The sequence below is a fragment of the Rissa tridactyla genome, chromosome 9, assembly GCF_028500815.1.
Source record: "Rissa tridactyla isolate bRisTri1 chromosome 9, bRisTri1.patW.cur.20221130, whole genome shotgun sequence".
NCBI lineage: Eukaryota > Metazoa > Chordata > Aves > Charadriiformes > Laridae > Rissa > Rissa tridactyla.
The window spans coordinates 31,928,307-31,952,273 of record NC_071474.1 but is presented as its reverse complement, the minus strand read 5'-3'; positions in this window follow the sequence as shown (position 1 = coordinate 31,952,273).

Sequence of the window (23,967 nt, the reverse complement as noted above, 5' to 3'; positions counted from 1 at the left end):
TCCATTGTGCAATTTAAGATACAGGGAGAAAAAAAAAATAGAGAAAAAAAAATATTACCACCAGCACACACATAAACTGAACATCATGGTTTTGTTCATCAGAACAGGAATACAATCAATACAGCATGTGAAAAAGTTACACTTCACAGAACAGATTTAAAGATCATCCTCAATTTGGCATCTCATTATGATGGTCACATCTAACGCTGTATAGAGCAATTCTTCCTTCAGTGTTGGTTACGTGTGATATATAAGCAACATTGTCAGGGATGCCAAGGGGACACATTTTAGATATTCAAATATTAGAATTAAAAAAGAATCTTTAAAAGATGAAGCTGCAAATGCGCCGGGACATTAAAAATTATAATGGCTTGTCACATAAATGTAGAAATCAATAATTATTCAATAACAATTCCATACCCATGGGAATGCAAGTCGTGACCAAAATGCTGCATCTCACAATTTCTTAAAAAGAGGGAGAGAGAAAGAGGATCTGAGGTGTGGGCACTTAATGTGGAGAGAAAAGTAAGAGGAACTACAAGAATCAGAATAAACCGCTGTACATAAATGGTTTAGGGCAAGGAAACAAAACAATACCTTCTTTTGGCTAAACTACATCTCACTAATCTGAGTACTAAGTCTACCACAACACTAAAGATGCTGCCTAAAGCAGCACACAGCAGCAAAAGACTTGATTTACCAGGGTACTCATCTACTTTACACCAATTCTATCCCAGTACACCTTGAGGAATTAATGGGTATGACTGCCTGATTTCCTTTTTGCACTAGGGTAATTTTATTTGCTACAGTGATGCAACAGTACCATTAAAACACAAATAAGATTCATTATGTATAAGCATTTAGGTTTATGACTCCCCTTCTTTCTAAAATCAATTGCAAAAATCATCCACATTCTTCTGTCAAATACTGTTTCACTCAAACTCAGAATTCAATTTGAAATCCTTTTAAGTCTGTATTTTCTGATTTTTTTCTTTGTTAATCAATCATTTACACACCAGTGCTATGCCTTTATTATACGGTTATTTCATCTCCACTGAACAGAAAAGTTCCATTTTAGCTGCAAAGAATAATTGTTGGCATTTATTATCCAAAACTTTTAATAAATAGTTTAGATTTTATTTTTATCAAAATCAAACCTATCATGAGTTAGCACACCAAATACCACATATTATCAATTTAACACTTTAAGGTTAAATCTTGAAGTGCCTAAAATACACACACATGCACCAGTAGACAAGCATGTTTATCACCTGTATATTGGATAGGTCATGAGCCTTCTAAAGAAGTGCAAATAGAGTTGCATTCAGTAATATAAGTTTGGGGTTTTTTTTAAAAAATCCTGTTGAGTAAACAGTGCCATACTATGCATACACACATGCACAAGCACATTTGACAACAGAAACCTTTTTTTAATTACCTTTTTTTTACTTCTAAATTACTTAGAACTTTTCTTTTTGTCTTTAAAGGCAGAAATGAAATAATTACATTGGTTATTATGATATTTGGGCTGAGAAACCAAAAGGAATAAAAAGCCTCCCTTAAGTGCAACAAATACAGGGTTAAGCTTATGCTGATTCTCTTTCCCTTTCTGTGTCTCTCCTCCCATTCTTTGCAAAGTGCGTTACTCTGGTGCAGTTAAAACCTAATAAATTAAGTCAGTGAATTTTATAAAAGTGTCTCCTTCCCAGGAAAAAAAATAGATTTATCTGAATTCTAGAAAGTAAAAGGTGAAACAGCATTAATTGGGAGGAAAATGGACTGAGATTCTGGAATATCAATAAGATTTTTAAGAATCATAGATTTAAGAATTCTTTAGATTTAGCAGGGTAAATGGTGTTTTTAATGAGCTAACACCTTGAATAAGGACCACAATGAGGCAGAAATGGAACAGAAACGGAGATGATGAAAGCCTACAGGGAACTGACAGTTATCTAGAACTTCTATGGAACAAAAATCGCTTCCCTGAGGAAGGAAACATGCAAAACTACATAATTTTTAATCTTATTTTTAATGTTTAAAATCAGACTGTCTCAGCCACCTCTAACAAGAAGAGGCCTAATACAATGGAAGTACAATATTAGCTTAAGACAAAAAACTTTGCCAGTTAAATGCTTGGCTCATAACTAGTCTATATTTATTCTCTTTGCATACAAGAAGCCAAGTATATAGGAAAAAGATGACCTTTCCAAGTAACTAAGATAGTACACTTTAATTGCAGAGACGTATACAAAATTACAGCCATGGCTTTGAAAATTACTATGTGTAATTTAATTGATAAAGACTAGCATTTACTGCTTTAAAATACAAAAGATACACAAGCAATAAAATGTACTTCTATAAATAGAACAAGCATAATACTGCAGCAAAATGAATGTACAAACTAGCACACCACACAACTGGAGAGGGACTCTGCTCAACTTTGACAATGGTAGAGACAGAAAAGGACTTTTACCTCCCTTTTCCACAGCCGTGTAAAAGGTCAATGTTGTTACAAGCACTAGACTAGCCAAGGGGGATGAGCTAAAAAGGAACTGCAATCACACTTTTAGCTCTACCCATTTTCTGAGACAAGAGGAAAGTCTACGAAGCTATTTTCCGAACTATTTCTATGAATACTACCACATTAGATGCTCCTGGCCTTTTCACAGTGTACGAGAACAGAGATGTGTTCACAGAGATGTCAACAGAGATGAGCACCAGTTTGTGCAATATATTTCACCCATTTCAGCAAACACAAGAAACTCAGCTCCCATTCAAAGTACAAGACTGTACTAGAAGAACTGTAAAACTTTTAAAACCGATTTATTAAGAACATTCATACAGTCACAGAAGAAATAAATCTACCAGGGTACGTGCAAAAACGTGGCACAATTACATTATTAAGTACCAGTAATTATTATTCAGAGGCAGCTTTTCTAAAGTTAAAATTTCAATCAAAGTTCTCTTTGTTCTTTGCCTATCATCTTGGAAATATATTTAAAATCTCTTTCTATTTATCTGGTACTTGAAGGGCTGAAAATATAAATATTTGTTTTAAAGATGATGCATATTAATGGACATTTAGCTTAAACCAACAAACACTAGAATAACAGGCCAGCTTTGATTTAAAGCAATACGATAAATAATCATCAGGAGTGAGAATGAGGGCCATGTATTTTCCTAGTATTGGGACTAAAACTTGAAGGGAATAACACTGAGTTGCAATTTATGGGCACTTCTGACTATAGTCAGGCTTACTTTTAATTCACATGTTAAAATCCCAATGTACCCAGAAAAAGTCTCTTGGCAAACCAAACGTCAAACAAAAATAACAAGAAAAAGACCAGAATTTCCTTTTTTCACATATGAATTGTGAATGGACTCTGTGATTTAAGGATGTCTTGCTTGCATGATGTTTTCACAGGTTAATATGAAATCTATGGTGCTAATACTCATGCCTCCTATATACAAAAGCATCACAGTAATACTCTAGTTTTGCCTCATTTTTTTTATATTCTTTTATCACCCATACAGAGCGTAATTGCTGTTACATAGAAATTCCGACATATTTCTGTTTTGCCCACTCTCACAAGTTTTCGGGAATACAGTCAGAAGGTATCAAGAGGGTCAGTTTGTGTTCATGTATCTGTCACACATTTCAGTAAAAAGCTGACAAAAGTTTTCCTTCAGACCTTTCTTAGGCACTTGAACACATGGCTGGGTTTAGTATTTTAAGCTCCCCTCAAAGTTTGGCTTACTATGAGTTAATTCAGTATATTGGACTCATCAAATACATAAGTAAAGCATCACCTGTATGAAGAGGAAGTCAATAGCATATTCAATGAAAAACAGTATTTCTGAGAATCTAATTAATTCTAATTTACTTTGCAAATTATAAATCTAATTAATTCTAGTTTACTCTACAAATTATACCATTAGCCAATATACACTAGTTTTGTGCCTTCTGTCTTTAGTGACTAAATACGGACATTGCCATTCCTCACTTGCCCATAGATACTGCAAACAGGAAAAAAGTACTTCCAGTGACATGGTCGATATACAGAAACCAAAGCATTTCATATACACTGATTTTGTTGTCATTTAAATGTATTTCTATTTTAAATTCATATTCCTCTTCTATATTTTGAGATCACTTTCCCCACCATTTCCTAGAAAATTATGATAAAATGTTATAGATTGTAAAAATTTCAATTATTTTTGAAATACAACATTTTAACTACAGTGTACTGGAATTCTAACACATTCTTTTCCTGTAATAAATTCTTCTTTTTATTTTTTTATTATCATTGCCTTAAAAAAACAAAAAAAACCCCAAAAAACAACACCCTGGTTTCGCCTAGCTCTACTTTGGAAATCAAACATCTTGGTGCATTGCTGTCAGTGATAAATAGTTACTGGCTTACTCTAAACATATGGTAAATTTAGTACAACAGAAAAAGCAGAATTGTGAAAACAAGTGACGATTCTGACAACAGTGAAAAAGTGCTATTCTTTCGATTCTTTGTGATCCAAGCAAGACCTCTTAGTTTCTTCAGGTTTTAAGTAAAAACGTCCTAGTAATTCAAAAAATTCAAAATACAAAACAGGAAATAAAATCTTTTATTTCCTCTCTCCATTTATGCAATACAATTTATTATTCATCATCACAAATGAAAAAAAAACAAAAACACCATGGCACTGACCCAAATCTGTTTGTTTTTTTTTAAGGAAAAGAATAAGACAACTTGTGGGACTTGGTGGCATATCTAATGTTTGCAACTGAAATATTGCTAGGAACTATCACTTTTTTTTTTTTTTTTTTTTTTTAAGGTGAACTGTTGGAGATGATCTATGTCACATGCTGACAAGACTGAATAAAGGAATGATTCTTTTCTATTTTATTAAGGCATGTATACACCTTGAGCGCAGTCTTGTGTAATAACAAGCATCCTCAATATCTAGTATGAGGAATCCTACCATTGAAAGCAATAGCAGCAGAAAGCACTTCTTGACTGCCTGAAGTGCTTCACATTTCACAATAACCGAACCCCAAAACAATCTGCCTTGGTGAGATGTGAGTTTCAAGCAAACTGAATATCCAAACATGGCAACACAGTACTGCATAGCAAATTCTGTATTAAATTATTATTAAATTAATTATAAGTTAAGACCAAAGCAAACGAATATTGCTGCAACGCTATCAACCCAAACATTGTATACTGCACCACAGATGGAAATCACAACCTTTAGAAAACTGTATTTTCAAAAAACAGAATGGAAATAATTTTCACACAATAATTTTTGCTTTTTTTGGATATTCACAAATATTTTAAGCAGCTTTGTAAACTTTACACAATGTTTTCTCTCACCTTACTAATAAATCCTTGTAAAGCAGACAGTGAAAAAGTCAAACCCAATCATTACCAAAGTGCAAAAATGAAGCCTTATAGTTTTGAGTATTTCTAGTTTAGATTGCAGAGGACTTCTGTCAAAATGACTATTTTCTCTGCTGAAAGAAGATTATGATACACAGGTGTGTCTAATCTCTCAAGAGCCAAGAAAAATGCAGGTTCAAGCAACAACAGAAAAATGGCCCCAAAGGTCTCACTATCCTACCCACCCCCAAAAAATAACAAAAAAACCCTCTGAATACTCTATTGTATACAAATAACATGGGAGAATGCGGCTTTCCCACCCTTGGGTAATGTGCGTTTGTATTCACAGCCCGAAATGTGGAAAATGTCCATTCGTATTAATATAGTTTCTACAAAAGACTTTCTGTAAGTATAGCAAAATGGAGATAAGCTGTTGCAAAGAACATGGGATCTGTGCTTTGTTTTCTTTCTCTTAGGCTGCACTTTGTCACTGACTTCTGGAATCAAAGGAAAGATTAGCAACATGTAGAAGGGCATGTACAAAGTAAGCCAGTCTAAGAGCCAAGAACTGGGTCATCTGCTGTCAGCTGTGAAAAGCGCTACAGAAAGGAGGGTAAAAAAAACACTGGTAAGATATTTCCCTGGGTTTAGAGCAGCTGACATATTTGCTACACGGAGAAAACTCCTTAGTGGATTCTCATCAAAAGCAACATATAATCTGATTGAATTCTGTGCAGAAGATGCCAAATTAGGACTTGATTTAAAATTAAGATCAATATTTGTAAGAGATTTGTTTTCTATTTTGTTAACTCTCTTCAGCTGTTTCTTCTGTACGACTCTATCAGTAAGATTTGTGAGCTACAAGAATAGTTTTGAGGTAAGTTGCCCCAAATCACATACATTCAGGGCTGGCCTGAAAAAGATTTTCAGTCTTTCATTATTCTTCTCCATTTCAGATATTCCTTCCTACTAGGGACGCGCTTAAAATGTATTGAACCTTAAACTAAAACACAAGTAGTAGAAGTAAAGCAGAGATTAAAAACCTTAGGATGTTTCCAAACGCTTGGTCTCAAATCAGACAGAACATAAAGCTTGAAACAAGAGCGGGTCAGCACTATTCTGACAAAATGTTTTACTGAACAACACTGTCTCAATGAAACTGAAAACTGCCCTCACAACACCTTGATTCTTCAAATGACCACTATTATTAAAAGCAGGTTTTCCAAGGAAAGCCTGTCCTAATTCAAAGCAATCAGATTTTATCCCAGATTACAAATAGCCAGTAGAAGCACTGCAAAGGTATATTGGCCAAGGCTGAGGATGAGAGAAGTTTATAGTTCCCTGGAACAAGGGAATGTGAATTCCCCAAGTGACTGAAAGCATCACTGATTTTTCTTAATGTCTTTTTGATCTTCCTAAATATTTTTTTTTGCATTAAAAAAAAGCATTACTGTGCTCTATTAAAAAAAAAAAAAAAAGTGACACACTAGTATTCCAGTAAGCCAACAGTAAATAAATATCTTGCATTTTTATTCATGCACTGTCTTTCAGGGGGGAGGGGGAAGAAAGGCTAAACCAGAAATTTGTGCACTAACCCTTTGTGGTTTTTATATAAACTACATATAGGCAATAGGTAATATATAACCAAGGATACGTAGTTAGCAACACTTTCAACAATCCACAAGACAGAGTTAAGGAACAGACCTGGTATATGAATGACTCAAGCCTTTCTATTTGTTTTGTATCATAGAGTAGAAATAAAAAAAAAGCATTTAAAAAAATCATTTTATGTTTTTTTGGGGGTGTAATTCTGTGCTAGCAACGGAGAACATGTGCAATAGCTTTGATGTCCAACACATTCAGTTAATTTCAAACACTTCACTGTTGAAATGAAAACCGCAATTTTTGTTTGCGCTCTATCAGTTTAAAGCATCTGTTAAGCACTTTCAAATTATAATTACACTGTATATTGATTTTTTTAGGCATAATTATTAACCCTTGAGAAGTCTTCTAATAATCAGTTTATACTTACTTAAGCTCTCTCTGACATGTCCTCTAGTATTTCAGCAGACACACTTTTTAAAAGCTACCTCCAACATGTATGGATATCTCAACCTACCGTTGCTAGATATCCACACGCATTTTTTTCCTGATTTTATCACACACATTTATAGCTCCCCTTCACCAACTGATTGGGTCATGTGAGCAACCTGATTGACAGGTTCAAGGGACATTATATAAATTCTACTGCCTAGCAATGAGCTAGAAAAGAAGTAGTTATCAGATCCAGTACAACAGCCCTCGGATTAGACAGCGCTCTTGCACAGCCCCTAGCACAGGAACGGCTAATGCCAAGGTGGTTATTCTCACCACGAGTCAGAATATGTGACTTTGTGTGCACTCACTTTTATTTTAAAAACAAAATTTCTTTGGTTTTAATGACAAAATCCAGGGATTACAGTAAATACAAGTCTGCTATCCTTAATCTTTTAAGTCAACTATTATGTTATTCAGAAAACACTTTCAATGGAATTCAAACCAACCTTTAAATACAGTGAGCACTGGTTGTAAACAAATCTGTTAGCTTCTTTGTTTGAGTCTGCCTATTGTTAAGAATAAACAGAAAATGCAATTTTCTGCTATACAAGACAAGGCATGGACTCCCATGAGAAAATGTGGGAAAAGACAATGGCACCTTTTCTCAGTATGCTTGACGTAGTTTGGCTTTTTCACTTTTACATAAAGTAGTATTATTTTATCATTAAATATTGTCTATAGTTAAAACTGACTCTCAATTTTTCAAGAAACAAAATGGCTTTTAGTGCTGTTTATTATTACTGATTCTTAAAACTCTCACAGTACATTTCACTGCAACACAGACTGAGATTTCTCAAAGGCTGGGAGGGTGCTATTTCACTAAGCTTCATGGTCCAGACTGGGAGATGCTGATGCAACAGTCTGTGTAAAAGCAGTATCTTTTGCTAACTAAAGTTCATTACATGCTCTTTGTCCTGCGGCAGAATAATGAAGACCAGAATAAGGAATAAAACCACAATGTTGACACAAGACATAGTAGGCAAACTCTTCATAGGCTATATAACACTGCTCTCAATTCTTATGATTTGTTACTTTTCGTATTCCAGACAGATGTTTAACAGGAGGATCACGGTTCAAGGCTTTCCACCTTGTACTAGCTTAATCAAAGAGATTGTATTTCATCCAAGTACTACGTTGTATAATATATAGTGTATATAAATTATGTAAAAATATAATAGCTTATATTAGCGGAACTATCCATTGATAAATAACAAATTAGCTTGAAATTACATGCATGAGAAGAAGAGTGTTTCCTTATGATAAACACCAAGAAGAATCTGTTCAACTGAGGATGAAATGTGGCAGTGATGTGAGGGAGTCCAATTTTATCTGTGACCAGGTAATGTCACCTACCTCTCCATGCTGAACTAAAAAAAAATGTTCAAAGTGGCTACATTTTCTTCCATGATGACCTTGGCTCTACTGCATGCAACATATCAGAAGACTGCAGGGTGGCAGAGAGCATTGGATGCCACTAAAGTCTCTGTACCAGTAAGAGAAAAGGCTGCAGCAAAAGCAGAAGAGTGGGAACACTATTGACCGAACACTTTCAATGACCATGCGTCCTCATCACCCTGCACAGGAGCTGCCATTGATTACTAGAGCCTGAAGGCTGGAACAGCACTGCGACCTCACTACTAATTTCCTGAGCCTCATGCATCCCACTTGCATTCTGTAGGAGGGAAGCCAAGTTCTGCTTGCATGCATTTTCCCCCCAACATACTCCATATTTCAGAAATGCAAAGACTTCCGCAGGTAGACCAGGAAACATTGCAAGCTTCTGTCACTCACATATTAAGCTTCTATTATTCACACTTTAAGGTACAGATAATGCAAAGTATTTTGCGTTCAGAGAGTGTAGGATCTATACTGATATGGTTCTTTTGCTCTGTATAAGTGTGTACAGTATTTTCTACTTTTACATACTTTTAGCAGGGCCTGTTGCAATAGGACAAGGGGTAATGGTTTTAAACTAAAAGAGAGCAGATTCAGACTAGATAGAAAGAAGAAAATTTCTACAATGAGGGTGGTGAGACACTGGAACAGGTTGCCCAGAGAGGCTGTAGATGCCCCATCCACGGCAACATTCAAGGTCAGGTTGGATGGGGCTCTGAGCAACCTGAAGATGTCCCTGCTCACCGTAGGGGGGTTGGACTAGACGACCTTTAAAGGTCCCTTCAACCCAAACTATTCTATGATTCTATTCTATGAAATGAAGAGGACACCTCATCACTATCCTCTTTAAGAGTTACTTGATATTTTATCATCAGTAGTTTTGATATTTAAAAATGTAGACTACTTAAAAACCCTGGTATTTATGAAAAGATTACAAAAGTCTTGTCAAATGATGAGAGCTTTGATGAAATAATTGTCATAGTGTTTTGTAAGAACAACATCAGAAATGATCAGATCATGAGAATCACTAAACCAGATGTAACTAAATGCACTTGATAGTTATTACTACGCTTGTGCTTATTATCATTCAGTGTATGGAGTTCCGATTTTCAGCACTAGGAGTTAGTATAAGAGAAAAAAAAATGAAAGCACAGTTTATTAACAGCAGTGAATGAAATCAGCCACAGCCCTATCCCATTAGAAGCAGAGACGTGTAGGACACCACTTTAATGAGCAACAGCAATAGATACCCTTAGTGAAGGCCTCAGTGCTCTGAAGAAAAGCACACTGCACTGCAGTTGTATCAGCATGCTAGTTTCTCATTGTGTGTTACTGGGGAAACCAAAGAAACTGTTATTGAAGAAAAGCAGGAATTTCACCTACAAGCAGAGCTCAAGTTCCTTGACAAACCCTCTCACAAGTGTCTTCTTTCCTTTCTGAAAAATTTCCCAAGGGCTAAACAAGCCCTGTGTTGCCAAAAGTTGCCCCTCGCTGCCGACTGGCAACAAGGAACGTCAGGGCTGCACAGCCCCAAACCCAAGAGCTGCTAATGCCCACAGAAGCTTCCTGGCCCAGGCTGCTTGTTACACTCCCTTCACATGGCACATGGCACCCTAAATTGACCAGCAGCACAGCTGGGACGCTCCTGGTGACACTCCTATTGCCATTGACTTCAAATATCTCTTACCTTCTATTGCTGACATGACAACTCCATCCAAATGCAGTGTCATTGTACTTGGCATTGCAGTTAAACACACAAACAAAAAATAGGATTTTGCCAAATTCATGTGTTGTCTTTTTGCACATAATAGTAGCAAACAGAGCATCCCACGGAATCTCTACAGAGCCTGATCAACGATTTTAAAATTCTAATATTGATGTCAATATCCAACCCTAAGGATACCATTTTAAGAGCTGAAGTAGCCATAGTATCTAAGTCACTTGTATAAACCAGCAAATTACACCCTTCTATACCCATGTAACACTTCACATTTTCAAGAGTCAAACTCCAAATTCATTGTACAGTCCTATATGTTCAATTATTGGTCTAATTTTATTAAGAGGAATAAAATAACCAAAATAGATAGCATGCATTTAATTTCATTTGTCAGACTGGGATCAAAGTTCAAAAACTAAAATTATTTATAATGGCTTTCCAATTATATGTCTTACTTCATATTTTAACTCTCAAACCACACTGAAATTTTGTGGCAGGTATCTACTGATTAGTGTTGTCCTGACAAACTGTACGTGCTACAAACCTTTGGCAAAAGTGATATTCTCAAAAACTTACTCATGGTCTCTCTCTTCGTAGAGAACTTCTCCACACTAGTCTCCAGAAAGAGCTTGTTTGCAGGTTGAGATTTATCTCACAAATAGCAGCTTCCCCTGAACCTGTGAGGAAAAAAATCAGATATATGGATGTTCTTACCAAAATTTATCTTAGAATTATTTCCTTGGAAAACTTAGTTTTGACCATATAAAATTCTATACCAAGACCCACCCTCCCTGTACTGCAATATTTATTTTAAAAACAACAACAACAAAAACCCCACAACAAACTGGTAAAATGCAAGAGTAGCGCCTTTTATTTCGTTTTAATCTGAAACGTATTCTAATTGAAGATGCCTATAAAATTTAATTTGCAAACCATAACTTATATCTATGAATTTTAAAGCAGTCTAAAGAATTTTACAACAGATATAGAATTTTCTATTAAATTGCATGAGTTTTTAAAGTTTTATAGAGAAGACTATTACAAAAATCTTAAAGGGTTTTTACATAAAAAGTAAGATTGTAGAAATTAAATTTCAGTATATTTTTGATTCTTCAAAGACTTCCTCTTGCATATCATTTGAACACGTGCTAGTCCCTTCCAACATAAATTCTGATCCCACGGAAAAAAAGAAAAATCTAAGGCAAACACTATGTATCGCAGTTTTATTTATTTTATTATTTATTTTTTTAGCTACAATGATGATTGAGGTCAGATGGGGTAAATGCTGGCTATATGGTTATCAAGTAGCTGAATTGCTGTTACAATGGGAAAGAGTTTGTTACTACAAAAACATAGTCAATGGAACTAAGCTTATAACCGAGATGACTTATGCCGTTATAATAGCTGAAATGAAAGAAAATTATTGTAGCACATTTGCAACACAAAAGCACACTTTTAAGTGAACACAACATTGATGATGACATTTTTCAGACAGTAATTTAGTGGGCTCTTTCGCTGCAGCTATGTTACTGACAATCATTTTTTAAAATAAGGTAGTATTTGGGGAATAAACACACAGCTATACTTTCCACACAGAGCAGAAGGAACAAAAACAAACACAGTGCAACTTCCAGAAAATCTGCACCAGGGTCATGTAAGCACATGTCACTATTACTATAACTTTTTTTTCTTTTTGACTGGAGCAGCATTAATCCATGCTAAGGCACTGAAGATTATCACACAATTTTGCTGACCACTGCTATTGATTCTAATGTGCAAGTATCTACTTTGAAAATATTTAATCAGTGTAAGTTCTTTTTCTGCAACCTATTGAGAAAATAAGGTTGCACTATATCTGTTCTAATCCTAGTCATTTTAACACACATCTGTCCTGCATGATTTTTGTAGTGTAACAGCTGGCCATACAGTTACTTTTTCGAAAGTCCAACAGAAATGAAAGCATTTACTCTCCAAAAGGCACCTTCTGAGTACTGTAAAATCCTGTGAAGAACAAATATTCCTGAAGAAAATCATAGTACAAATTCCAGAAGGAGGACGATGAATGTACTTCTACTTAAAAAAACAAACAACACAGTAAACATCCCCACCCTCCCCAAACTCAGTGAGTTTAGTACAGCTGGAGAGAACATGCATGTTACATGTTTTTTCAGTTAAAAGAACAGTCCACTGAAAGACAGTCTATTGAAGTAAAAAAATAAATGCAGATTTCTATTTTATTTTAAGCTGACATGTTTGGCAGACATGAGACACATACATTGTGTGTATGCACCATGTATATACACCTACATATACAAACTGAGATATAACGCATTTAAAGATCTATGTGTATGTGTGCATGTTAATAAATGTAGGTAGACATATGTATTAGGGGAAGTTCTAAGGGTGACTCCAGAATGTTGTATCTGTAGGTGTTTAAACAAATATCATCAAGCCTGAGTACTAGAATTAACCCAATAAAACTATTTTCTGAATTGTAGGCAGTAGCTGCTGGATAACAATAGCACAGAATTTTAAAATGAAAGAACTTTCATCCTATATTTAAAATATCGCCAAAATTTTATTTTTCAGCTCACAACAAACCTTTGTTTCAGTGTTCTTCTCTGCTGCACTCATTGCCCCCATCTTCACCTAACTTAATCTTTTTTCTCTTTCCATCCAGGAAAGGCACTGCTCCTTTATTTCTTCTCAAGATATTGTAAATTTTCCATTATATTTATTGAGTAATTAGGCTAGCTGGTGCTGTACTAAACCAGTTGATTGGATGAACAGAACTAATACTTCTGAGAATAGAACAGATTTTTTTTTTTATAGAATTCAATTTCTGTTTGATTGCAGATTAAAATCAATTGTGGAGTTGTTGGGTCCCACAGGAAAGAGAAGTGATGAAAAACGACAACATCTTTTTGAGATTCACAGAAGGAAGCAAAGGTTTCCTCAGCATAACCACAGAGAAAAGAAAATCTAAAACTCTTTAAGACCATCTATCATCGTTTAGGCAGCCAAAAAATATGGCAAGTATCCTAGTATTTTTTAATTAAGGGTGAGTGGTAGTCGTACTTCAAGCTTTTTGAAGGTAGTAGAAAAATCTAGAAAATTAGCCTGTTTGAAAATCTAATCTTGCATCTGTTGACTGCAGGAACTTCAGCCATTAGAAGTACATAAAATGTGGCCAAATATGATGGACTGTGGGATGTGGCCATTCTGCAATGCAGTTCAGCCATGCCCTGACAAGATAACTTCCTCTCATCCCCAAAGATCTCTTCACCCTCAAAGATGGTATCAGGATTTTATAACCAAATACCAACCAAGCAAACAAAAAACTGGGGCTTAGGAAAGGGTATCTCTTGGTCACTCATCTAAAGTTATTTAGTAGGAATCAGCAAGATTCAGAGAGGATATGTCTTAGCATGTTGGGTCTTTCTAGAATAGAACAGGAACATCTATTAACTTCATTCAAGGGAATGAGAAATGAAGGATAAGGGAAAAGATACATCACATAGGATACTTTGTAGAACTTTCAGCAAGAGCAATATCCACAAATTCAAAAGTTAACTGTAACTAGCAAACCTGAAGTGCATTTTCTTTCACAACAAACGGGATGAAGAAGGCTTGAAAATGCCTGTTCTCACTTTTTTTTAGCACTAAACAAATTATTTGGAAAGAACAGCAACTTCTAAGCCTGTGAACGTGAATATGCTTGATGATACAGGTATTCTGCATACACGAATAATACAGAAGGAGATTTTATCTTGGATATTTGAAGATTAGCCACAGCTCAATTAATAAGTCCACTAATCTTCAACATACACTGTCCAACCAATACTAAAAAAACCACCCTCCAATAATGGTATGTGGGGGATATAGTTTTAATACTGTTCATCAAGTAATTTGTCAGTAGAGGTCCAAGTCCATTTTAACATTATTTTCTGTCTTTTATGCTTTTTTCCTCTTACCTACATTATACTCCCAGAATAGCTAAGACCCTCTCTTTGATTCAAACCTCAGTCATTCATTTACAGTTCATAAGCTACTTTCCCTATTTTACTAAGATGTTGCAAAACGTGAGGTGAAGTTTGCAAAAGCACTTGGATGGGAAATCTGGGTGCATAGCATTCCTTCAAGAAACAAAGACCAACAGTCAGCATATGCTACCTAAAATTACCATGAATTACAAATTTAATAATAAGTTACCATGTAGCAACACATTCATTTTTGTTTAGAATAAAATCTTTTCAGAAGGAACCAGAATTATACTGAGGTGCATCCAACCACATCACTGGAGAATAAGTATCTCCCCCTCACTACATACAAGAGCATTTGTCACATCATTACCATGTTATTCTCAGATAATTGTCACTGCAGAAACAGCATACAACCCAATAGGTGTCCATTTGGTTTTGCCCGTATTGTCAATAGTAGGAAAAATACATCACAAATTGTCTAAATGTTCTGACAGAGAGCAATGGCAGGACAGATGTTTAGAAGAGGTTTAAAATGACAGGAGCTCTTTCCGAAGAGAAATGACAAAAGCTCAGTTTTTAATTATTTTATGTAGCAAGCTGTTAAGATTGTTACAGGGGGAGTAGGGCGTAAATAAAACCTTCAATTTTCAAGCCAACATAATGTTGGCTATATATCTATAGAAAAAAAAATCTGGCATTTCATTTGAGACTAATGCTAATTGAAAAATGTGAAGAGAAGAAATAAACAAAATACTAAGAACAAAAATCTACCTACCTTTGGGCTAGGGTCTCATATATTGCAAAAAATTAAGAGTATCCAAAAATTCATGGCTGCCGTCATACAACTGCTCAGCTAAAAACATGAAATGAGTCAGCAATTTCAAGGTAACATGTACTTATCTGGTATCCCCATCACAACTGGCACTAATTAACCTTGCAAAGAAGTGGAAGATATTAACTCAAGTGCAGTGCCATGCTAAAAAAACTCTGCTACTTCTCCATTAGTATAGTTACACCCTTAATTGCCTCAGTAAGCCCTAATTGGGCCTGCAGACCAAATATTGAGGGAGAAACACCAACTTCCCTGTCCATTCGGAAGCACTACTCTTAGCAAGACTTTGAAATGATTAGTACACATATTTGGTCTACCCATGATGAATATGCTTTCTCAATATTGGAAAGCTTTTTTCCTCTATGAATATTATCTAACAACATTTAGAAGCACTAACTCCAGCTCGGAGGTTTCTCATGCCTCTCAAATGAATAACCGGCCATTGGCTTGTGGTATCTTTTTATAAGTAGTGTATTCCTGAAAGCTTTTAAAGCCAGGCTCTGAGCAACCAGATCTAGTGGGAGGTGTCCCTGCCCATGGCAGGGGGGTTGGAACTAGATGATCTTTAAGGTCCCTTCCAACCCTAACAATTCTATGATTCTATGATTCATTTGGGAGGGGATGGGGGTGAAGGGGATCGACTTTCTAATATAATTTTTGTCCTGGAAGGGAGTAGCTGAAAAGCAAAAATCCCACCATTCTCAGAACTGATTCCTCACTCTTTCCTTTTGAAGGCGCAAGTTTTGCTGCATCTGCAACATCTTCCACTCTGATAGATTTTCTCATCTTTCAAGAACTACCAGAGAGAACACGAGCATATCTCCAGACTCATCTCCGTCTCCACACTTTGAAGAGGTAACACGGTCCCTGTTTCTCCTCTACTGCTTACATTAAAGCCAAATGCAAAATTTAATTTTATGTTGTCCCCCAAAATGGTGTCTAATAAAAACAGCACCTGAGGTCACAGATTTGTGAGGTGACACCTCCAGCTCAGCCCCGTGCCCCAGTGAACCTGTATGCAGCCTTGTTGGAGCAGCACCTGTTGCTGCGAAGCTCTCTACTCCACACATCCTCTACTAGAACTGTCATCAACCGAAAATTTTAACACACATTTTTAAAATCTTGTACACCAAACTGTTTTTGAGAAGACCAATTAATATCTATCATTAAACACAACAGCGTAAATTGAGAAGCTTTTACCATTCTGGTTGTCCACGCCCAGGTTTTGGCAGCGGGGGGCTGCAGAGGCCTCTGTGAGGCGAGGGGGGCTGCCCCGGGCCAGACACAGCTGGCTCCAGCCGGGCCCCGCCTCAGGGCCCAGCAGCGAGCCTGGTGGTCTGGGGGAAAGGCAGGGTAGCTTTTGTCTTTTGTTTCTCACCATCCATTTTTAATTGGCAATAAATTACATCGAGTTTCTGCAAGTTGAGACTGCCTTGCCCATGACAGTCATTGGTAAGTGACCTCCCTGCCTTTACCTCAGCTCAGGAGCTGTTTCATCTTATCTTCTCCCCTGCCCTGCTGAGGAGGGGGAGCGAGAGCGCGGCTGAATGGGTGTCCACAAGCCAGCCACAGACAACCCTCCACAGAAATAGAGCAAAACTATTTAAATAAAAAGAATACTGTGCTGTTTCATGGCATCTTCTGGAACAACAAAAATTCACATCTCATCTGCTATTTTTCAGTCAAGCAGTTACACATGGCTTTTCTCAGCTACCCTCACTTCTCCGCCACAGCCTAATGAGGATGCTGCTGCCACAAAAGCCTTCAGACTAAACGATGGGAGAGAGATTTTTATCCTTCCTACTTTGCTGATTTTTCTCTTTCCTACCTTCTTTTTATTTTTCTTTCTAATTTTTGGAAAGACAATTTTACCACCTATCTTCTGATTGTTCCTTTTGTTCAATCCATTTCATTAATACCTTCTAATCCCAACTTTTACAGGAATAAAAAACCTAAAACCAAAATTCATCAACCTGAACTAACTTAGAAGTTAGCCTTGTTTGAGCAGGATATTAGACTAGCTAACCTCCAGAGGTCTCTTCTCAACCTGAATTATTCTCTGATTCTATGATATATAAAAATATATATATATATACACACACACTTATGCATATATAGAGCTTCTTTTTGACTAGAGCATGTATTCCACCTCACACTGCGAAATAAATGTAGGTTCATGGCATCCCAATTTTTGCTGGCCCAGAGAATGACCTTGAATTTTTAACATTAGGCTCTGTTGCCCACTCCCAAACAAGACACTTATTCAGGGGGATTATCAGAATCAGTAATGGCCTTTGCTCCTGCATGGATTTATAGTATTTGCAAGTATAACTTGTGCAGCATTGAGACAGACAGAGTAAACAAGGCTATAACAAAGGAGCAATACCAATGAGTTCAGGTTATCAATGTCAAGCTTCAAAAGAGAAATTTCAGCACTGAAAAGATGAAAATCTGAACAACTGGGACTGAACAGAGTTTCTCATTAGAATAGGAAAAAGTTCAAAGATGTGAAAACTTAGTTATAATGGATATGCTCTTTGCTATTTGTTTTCATGTAGCAAGTTTCTTATGACAGTGGAAAACTAATTGCTTACTAGCATAAATAAGCACTGTGTAGCATGTTTGAGTATTCACTAAGATTTACACAAAAGCTAGAAAGAAAAAATACTGTGCTTTCAGGACATGGTGTGATGGCTAGAGTCTGTCATAATTATAAAAGCTTCTGACCTTACTGTCACTTGATGTCTTGCTTGAAGTAGCTTTGGAGTCAAATTCAGTGGAAACCAGTAAGATTAATTCTAGTATGCACAGTTCATTACCTCTCACAGAAAACACCATCAACAGAGTTTAATAACTTGCTTCTAACTGTTTGTGATGTCTCCAATAATAATTATTGATTATGTCAAAAAAATTAAATTTTATATAAGATTACCGCAGAACACATACAGTAACTAAGTGCCAGCTGATACTTTGCCAATTTGATTTATTAAGAGTTATGTATACACAAGTTACAGCTAATGTGCTGGCTGCCTTCCTGCTATGCCTATTCTATCCTAGTCCCTCCCCTTCAATGCTAATCAGTGAGCAGAGCATAACAATGAGATAATTACACATTGCTGCTATTTGTGCCAGGAGACTTTGTGTAAATATTTTTAATACATTCAGTTACTTTTCTCTGGCTACAAGTAGCATTTTAAGGCAGAAGTTTGGAGAGATGCCCACTTATGCTTTGTTGTTCGATATTAACTTTTTCAGACCATGTTGAAAATGATACTAATAACGCACAATATACATTTTTATAATTTATTTTCTAGTTAGCTTAAATCATATAGGAAAATTTTCTTTGTAGGTAACAAAGCAGTGAAGATAAAATAGCTAAAGGAACCTTTAATACAGAAGTGTCTGAAAGTGAATTAAGATACTACATTTTCAGAGGCCAAAATTTACTCAAGTACTCTGTTACTTAAAATAAGGTATGTGTGAACTAGGAATTTTTATATTTTGTAAATATCCATATGAAAATGACTTGAGTTTTTTATTCTTCATTCAAAAAAAGCTCACAAGCTCTGAGAATAATGCCAATTTTTCTCAAAGTTTGTGCTATGAAAAACTGTCAGAAAATTAGCAGGTACCATTGAAAATATGGATAAATATGACAATGAGCTTAGCTGGCGTAATGTTCAATTGCAGAAGCAGCAATTAACCTCAAAAAAAAAAAAACCTAAACAAGACACTAAAGAGTCAGAGATTATTACTAGATTATTTTTTTCCCCTTTCTTCCTCATTTAAATGTTAAAAATAAGTTAGGAAGCAAATTAGATTCCAAAATATAGCTTTTAAAATTACGATAAACTGTAGACTCTGAAAAAAAATCTCAGAATAATTCATTCTAATTTGTGTCTACCATGAACAACAAAGTCCCTTGGAAACAGACCTTTATATAAAGTCATTAGACTGTTGCTATTTCGATGGGAAAGGTTTTTAATGAACCAATGGCAGCTCACTGATAACAATTAGATGAGATGAAATTAAGCCATGCACACTCTTTAAAAGACCAATGGTGCTCCTGATAACAGAGGCTTAATCGTTGTGTTACCTAATCGGCCGCCTGTCTGGAATTTACTTCACTGCAGGCTGAAATTTAGTATTAAATGTCCATCTAGAACAGTGTGCAAATAAAAATCATGTAAGTGAAGTGACTTAATGTCAAACTAATGAGATTGGAAAATCTGCTTAAAGATTAATATTTTAGCCTTTATCAAATAAAATGCTTAGGGGGAGGGGGCTTCCCTGCATTTACTGGAGCAAGAGATTTCAGTGGTTAATGAGAGGATCAAGGCTAAATGTCAAACTAAATAATATCATAAAATCTTTATTTCTGATGCTTGCCAATTCAGAGTCACCAGTTTCATATAGTCTGCTGTAACAGATTCATTGGCCAAATTTGAACTTCCAGCAATAGTAAAATCTCATCTGTCATTGTTCAGACATTCATCTGAAATCTCAGCATACCAAAAAAGCTTAGTGCAATACTCAATTGCCAAATAATTACACAATGGTCTGAGGAAAACCAAATTCCTAAATTCACAGTTACTAACAGGTTCTTATCGAAGCTATAAGGAATATTTTTTAAAGCTTCAGATATCAACACATACAAATATATTAATGACTGCAGAGATCTACCCGTGTTCTGTATGTGGTGTGACACAAATTAAATTAGAGAAATGATGACTATTATCAGTTATCCTGTCTGCCTGGTTATGACTATAACTTTTCCCCAAACTTTTCCCTTAATGGGGATCTGCACCTGGTCAATGTTTAGGCAAAATACGGAAGCTTACAACCAATTTAGGAATTACATATATTTAGCTTAAGTACTTAGTTTTCTTTCTTTGTTTGTAAAGCATTGCGGTTCCTTGATATTTTTTGCTGTTTGCTAGTTTCAGAAAAACAGTAATTTTTGGAGATTTGTTCATCCTTCCAAACACTCAGGACGGAATTTCTGTAATAGGAACTGTGTGAGCCGATGCAGGCAGGACGCAGGAACAACCACAAAACCATGGATGAAAGGCAAAGAACAAGATTAATCTCGATACGTCACAGACCAGGGAATCTCCGAAGCAACACCCGGGCAGAGGCACGCAAGCAGGGACCACAGGCACCTCAGGGTGAGAGAAAGTCCTTGTTAGCGAGAGAATCCTTGTTAGCAAGAGCGCGCACGGGCTCTCTGTTCTTGCTGGTATTTAAAGGGTTCAAACAGGCATAGTTCTCTCACTGTGCTTTGATCTTCTTCAAGTGGCTAGATAAGGTGTCCCTGAGCCCATCACAGACTTATGTTATCTGAATGCAAGTGTTTTTCTTGCAAGCCCCTGAGACTGAATAACAATTAGTGTGATATATGTGCCTTCCAAAACCCCAAGTGTGGGTCACTTGAACGTATTTACAATCCTCTTTGCCGATCTTCCGTTGCTTTCCCACAGGGACCTATGTGCCATCTTTTGATTTCCCATTAAAAAAAAAAGAAAAAAAAAAAAAAAGAGGCATACAATCAAAAATCAGAAAGAGTATGATGTGACCTAGCTAAACAAAGACACCACCCAAGCAGAAAAGATGTAACTAGCAAAATTAAAAATTTCAGTTGTTTTGTGTCCACTGTGCTATTGGACACTGCCATAATGGCAGTACATGCACTCCATATGTACATATATGTGTATATATATGTGTGTGTATGTTATCTTTAAACTAATTAACATGTTATGAAGACAGAAAGCTTTAATTTTATGGGCCTAAAGAGACCTACGACAGTGCATTTAATGCTGAAATCTATGCCATGATGTCTTCATTGTATGTATTACACAGACTATCTAGATAAAAGCCAGGTCAGGCGTGCTCGTGTGCTGATGTGCAGGTATATCCAGAAACCAAACAAGTGCCCTCAAAATGTTTTCACATCTTTGGATCGAATGAAAAGAAACTCTACAGTGAACCATTAGAAGTAAGGCTACAGTACTGAGAAATATTTTTTTGATGAGGTGAAAGGCTGACTCCCATCTAGAAGATCAGTACAAGGCCTCTCCATCAGTTAAATCTCAACGGGAATTCCAGGAGCTAAGTGGTGCTCAGCTCTCAGGCTATGGGCGACTTCAACAATAATGTGTGATTCCACATGTTTTACTGCTGGCTAATATCTCAAATGCAAAAATGGCCAAACACTTGAACATAAACAACCGTATCGTTTTACATTACTACTGCTACAACTCCATTTCTCAATAATTTTTCAGGCCTGCTCATTTACACTTCAGATTTCTTCTAACCAGAGGTACTACGTGGGACATTTTTAAGGATTAACCCTGGATAAGATGGCCTTTAGAAATAAACATTTTTCTAGATGATCAGTATAGGGGGAGGTGATGAAGAAGAAAGGAAGGAAAAAAGCAACTGTCAGATTAACTTTAAAAATGTGCAGGAAGTCCAAAAGTATAAAAAAGAGGTATTAAAAAATGCTGGGTTATTGCCCTCATGTTTCAGCAAGGGATTCTAAATATCATCATGGGAGAAATCAATTTGCAGCAGCTGTGGACAGCCTTAAGGGCTTGAACAGCTTAATTGGAGAAATGTTTTAAAAGTTAAAAGGCCAGAATCATGTCAAGTACATGAAGCAAAAACTCACAGATGCTTCTAAATGTATTCATTATACAATATTACAAAGGACGGCATCAATGTAAGAAAAAATGTTCAAAAAAGAACATTAAAAACTAGTTTTATTGATGAATTCTAATCAAATACCAAAAATATTAATATAAGTATGTATATTATAGTTTAATCTATTCTAAAAAGCTGTATTAGTAATTTTTAAGAATTATCCTTTAATACGTATTTAATGTATAGAAGCTAAATTTTCAAGTACTTAGAAACAGACGAGCCACTTAATTAAAGTCAGGATTGAAATTTAACAGTTCCCTTAAACTACTCATCTCCTAATTTAGTTTTCTTCTTTATGTTGAATTCAGCATTCATGCAGGGAGACAATCTGACTTTCATGAAAGCTGAAGCCCAAATGCATAGAATATGAACGGGCAGAAAACCTCTGGCTTTTAACTTTAGAGCAAGAATGACTATTTTATCCTTTAGCTTAATTGCACTTGGAAATAATCGTGCCTTTAAAAGCACCTGTTTGCTGAGTACCTCAGACCTTCAGGATGAAAATAGCACAGGAGGAAAATAATGTCCAGATAAGATGCAGCAATTTTACTGTTCATTATTACCTCCCTTCATTAAACATGTGCATTTTACTTTTCCCGTCATCATCCCTCAGTGGTGCTGCTTAGGAAGGAGACAACAATGTTCATTACAAGCCCATCACTCCCAAGAAGGAGAGGTTCTTCAGCTACTGCTCTCTCCAGTGAACTACGATCTGAAATGTGGATAAATTAATAATTCAAAGAAAATGCTACTGTCTGGAACTACTGTAAGCATACTAGAGGTAAAGGAGGTCACAAAAATCTTGATATCTGGCCCCATTCTCACACTGCAGCTCAAATCATTTCAATGTACTATCGCAGATTTGCAATGGAGCCAAGTGGCAGGAAAAAAAACAAACCTAAAGATCCTCGTTTACTTTTTAGCAGTGTAAATTTACTGCACCATAGAAAAAGCAACAGCTGAGCAACAATGACGTATATCTGCATCAACATTAGTAATATAATTTCTGAATAAATACGCTGTTATTTATCATACAAAAAGGTCTCACATAGATTGTTCTAATGATAATTAGATTTATACAGTATTTGTAGGTAGTTTGAAAACACTATCAAGGAACTCAGTTCAAAGTGGTATGGACTGTGATGCTCTCATTGGTCTAATTACAGTTTCTCAACCTAGTGCCAAGCACTCTGGTATTACACAGGATTATTTTTTCAGCAATGATTCTAATATTGATTTCTGTGCTATACTTCCATGTATTGAGTCATCCTTGAGGCACCCTTCTGCTGGAGTTAGTCTAGAAGCCTGCACCGCTGAGGCTCCTTCCCCAACTCCAAACTGTGACACAGGAAAGCCACCCAAACCCTGTTACCTTCTGGGCGTTCTCCACATCTCCAAGAATTATTGTCACGTGCTTTTGTATAAAAATCAGCATACGATGCTGACACAAACCTAAAGCAAAAGAACCAGTCCCAGTCACTGTAATACAGAGCCTGTATCTTTTTAACAAGTAAGGTCAATAATTGCTTTACCTAAGGAAATCTTCTATAGAGGAGCCCATTTCTACTCAGGAAATACACATTTAATCACTATTTAAGTATTTGCCTAAGTTCTCTTTCCCCATTGTAGCAAGCCAAATTTAAGGTCGATCTCTTTTATCATCTCCCAATCCATCTGCTTGCCAACTAGTCTCTATCAAAGGCTAGTAATCAAAAGCCTTTGTTGTTCTTTTATGTTGTACAATAAATAGCTCTGAAGCTATCTGTTATAAAAATTATGAACAGTTGTGAAGCTATGACATACAAGTCCTCTACAAGAAGAAACTAGAGTTAAAAGATGAGTTTGTGTTCTAATTGAACTAATTAT